The sequence below is a fragment of the Poecilia formosa genome, unplaced genomic scaffold, assembly GCF_000485575.1.
Source record: "Poecilia formosa unplaced genomic scaffold, Poecilia_formosa-5.1.2 Scaffold392, whole genome shotgun sequence".
Taxonomy (NCBI): Eukaryota; Metazoa; Chordata; class Actinopteri; order Cyprinodontiformes; family Poeciliidae; genus Poecilia; species Poecilia formosa.
Window position 1 is genome coordinate 75,175 of NW_006800331.1, and position 3,726 is coordinate 78,900.

Here is a 3,726-nt window from a genome sequence, read left to right on the forward strand (position 1 = left end):
CAAAGACACGCTTTTACACACACAGAGAGAGAGAGACGGAGAGAAATGCGCGCACACACGCACGCACAAACATAAACAGGTATTGAATGACCAGAGTCTTCAGCCCGGTGGTTCCCGTATCAGATCGATGACAGCAAATATTAAATTTAATAAATGTTGAGACATTGTGTAACCCACAATTTTGTCGCTTTTCTCCAGGGGCGTTCCTAGACACAAAGAGAGTCTGGAGCACATGTTCGGAAAATAAATACAATTTTAATATTTCTGGATTTATTTATTTATTTATTTATTGCAATAATATGAAGGATATACAAATAATAAAAATAAAAATCTTTCACTTAACGGACCCTGATTGAAAGTTTATATGATCTACCTTGTATTGGTCACTGGAACCTCACCACAAGCTAGTAACATTATTATAAATTTTTTTTTGCAAAATCAAATCCAGTCAATTAAAACTTTGAAAGAGTCCACACCTCTATCAAGCATTCTTTTCTGAGGATCCAGACCATCTGTATAAAGCAAAGTGTAGAACAAGGCACTGATTTTTACCAGCCTTCTGACTGTGGCTTAGATTCGGCAAAACCCCATAATTTACTTTAGAGCTTGAATACTGCTTATTATTAGCATTTGCAATTCATTAGATATAATTCTGATATCTTTTGCCTGTTTTATAAAGTTTGGTTGCCGTCACACACATATCCTTTGATAGCTAATTCTTTTGCTTTTTCCATGGCTCTGAATCCACCAACACCCATGTAAGGATAAAACATGCAAATCTGTCAGGAGTCCAAATAACACTTGCACTATGTAGAAAACCACCAATGAATGCGTTACACGCCAAGCTTTAAAGCAGATGGGCCAAAACGGCAGAAGACAATGCTGCTGTCAGCTAAGAACAGGAAAGCAAGGTTACAGTTCACAGAGATTCACCACGATTGGACAATAACAGATTAAAAAACAATATTGCCTGGTTGGATAAATCTTCACTTCAGCTGCAACATTTAAATTCTGAATTTGGCATAAAGACAAAAAGGGCATAGATCTGTTGAACCTAAATTGTACAAATCAGTCTGGTGTTATTGTTGGGATGGTGTTGGGGACATTTTTGCATATTTTGGCACCCATTGGACCCCAGCTGAGCATAATTTCATACCCACAGTCTTCCTAAGTATCATATCTGACCACCATCCTTTAATAACCACAGTGTGCCCATATTCTGATGCAATGCTTCCAGCAGGATAATGCACCATGTCCCATCTCAAATCATCAAGCTTAATGCTGGTTTCCTGAACATGACCATGAGTTCAACTGCACTTCACTGGCCGCCACAGACACCATTTCTCAATCCACTTGAACTCCTTTGCAGGAGATTCATATCATGGATCTCAGGAGCATTTTCCCAACAACTTGTTAAATCAATAAAAATTAAGGCAATTTTGGATTTGGAAGGCTAAATTAGAACTACTGTCTGTCACCTAACAAAGTGTTTGATTCGTGTATTGTTTAGTACTGATTGTTTTTAAGCCATTTTAAAGTATTCTTTCCTCTACCAAAGTCCAACAGTCCTTATTACCCTAAAGGTTCCCTGATATCAGAGTTTATTTATGGCTTCAGTGACACAAGAGCAGCCACTAATATATTCAAACAGCACAGCAATAAAAAAAAAATAAAAAAAAGAAAAGAAACCCCGCAAAAGCTTAAACTCACTTCTAGGCAAAAACTTGTGCATACATGCGTGTGCATGCCCCTATGTATGTGTGAGTGTCAACCAAGGCAAAGACACAAAGGACAAAAGTTCAGCCCTGCAGTAAAGTGGCCAATTATACAGTACAAGTCTGGGCATGTCATGGAATACAACAATCCCGGGATCAGAGTATACTCACATGTAAATGTGCTTCAAAAGCATAAGATGGTACATTTTATTTATTTTATCTGAAATACAGGTTGGTATGACTATAATTTGTTTCTGTCTTTAAGTTTTGTGTGAATTGTATACCATGAGTTAATGATTTAATTGAATTGAATCATTAATTTACTTACAGGTAATTACATGAAATAATTCCATTGTGTAGTTTATAAAGAACAATAAATATTTTGTTCACTTTTGTACTGAATATGTTGGGGTTAAAGTTATAGAGTGGTGTTTGATGTAGTGACATGAGCCATCTAGCGTTGATAGAGGAGAACTACAATCAAACTTTTTTGACTTGAGTCAGAAGGTAACAGCTTTCCTTTTGTCGCCATCTACCTGTGTTGACGTGTAAAAGCAGCCAGGTACCACAGTTTTCGTTCAATATGTTCATATTATCGCAATAAATAAGTTATCAGTGAGAATGCATTACTGCATTCTGCATTCTCACTTATTAAGATCCTGCTCACATTTTTAGGTCGTTAACTACTTCTACTAACTTCAACTAATTGTGCTAAATCATATATCAAAACGTTCAGCTTCTTCTGGAGATTTATGCTATGTCTTTTGCTAAAATTCACTATTGTACTTTTTGAAATAGTTGCCCTTTTGTGCAATTTTTTTGTCCCATTGAAATACATGGTGGAATTCACTAACTGATGTCAATTGCTAAAGTGTCCACTTTAGTAACTGACTATTTTTTAACTTTCCATCCTTTTTGACAAACAAAATTATGCTGTTCATACATATTTAACTGTACAGGAATAATTTATGAATTAAACTGTAGCCACGCATGTCTACTTTAAGGAACTATTACTATCATTGCTACAGGTCTTTCTGTTTTCTGTCAAACTCTTCTGGAGTACAGCCATGTCACACTTTCTCCTATTCTTTCCATGTATTTCTCTCTTGTGCTCTGTTTCTATCTGTGCCAGCATTCTGCTCGTCTACCTTTCTGTATGTCTTCTGCTTTTACTGGTTTTACTGTCTGCAAATGTCTTCTGCACATTTTAATCAATTTTAGCAATTCATATATCAAAATATTCAGCTGTTTGTGGTAATTTGTGCTTTTTTGTTGTGTTTTCTTTTCAAATATATCAGGTTGTATACCAATTCCTGCTTCTGCTAATTTATGCTATTGTTGCTATATTTTACTTTTTCAACTCTTTCAAGTATTTCATGTTTTATACAAATTTCTGCTTCTGTTATGCTTTTTGTTATGTTTCACTATTCACCTGTTTCAGTTTGCATACTAATTTATGCTTCTGCTAATCTATGTCATTTATTTTGCTATGTTTTACTTTTCAAATATTTCAGGTTGAATTCAAAATAATGCTTCTGCTAATTCATGCTATGTCTTTGGCTAAATTTCACTCTTAAGCTAAAGACTTCTACCATGTATGACTTTAGCTTTATCCTGCTTTCCCCCCTTATTTCTTATGCTTTGTTCTGCTGTGTTTTGCGTTTTCTGCAGCTATCATTCTACAACTATGCATTCTCACGGCTGTTTCGCTAGGAACAGCATTTTTTTCTAGTTTGTATTTTTTTTTATTGAATGTCTTGTAAAAAGCAGACTCCTTAAATGTTAATAAGTAATGATAAATAACAAATAAATGCAACTAGCTAATGCTACATGCGTTCCACCAAATTCCAATATTTCTGCTATTTGATCAATAATTGTTTTTTTTATATTTTTTTATCTGTTTTGTTTATTTCCTCATCAATTTGCAGTCTTTAATCTTTTCAAGTAGCTATTAATCAGCCGTGCGCTGGCGTGGCGTGCCCCACCGGAGCTTGAAGCTGTCTCTTTAAGG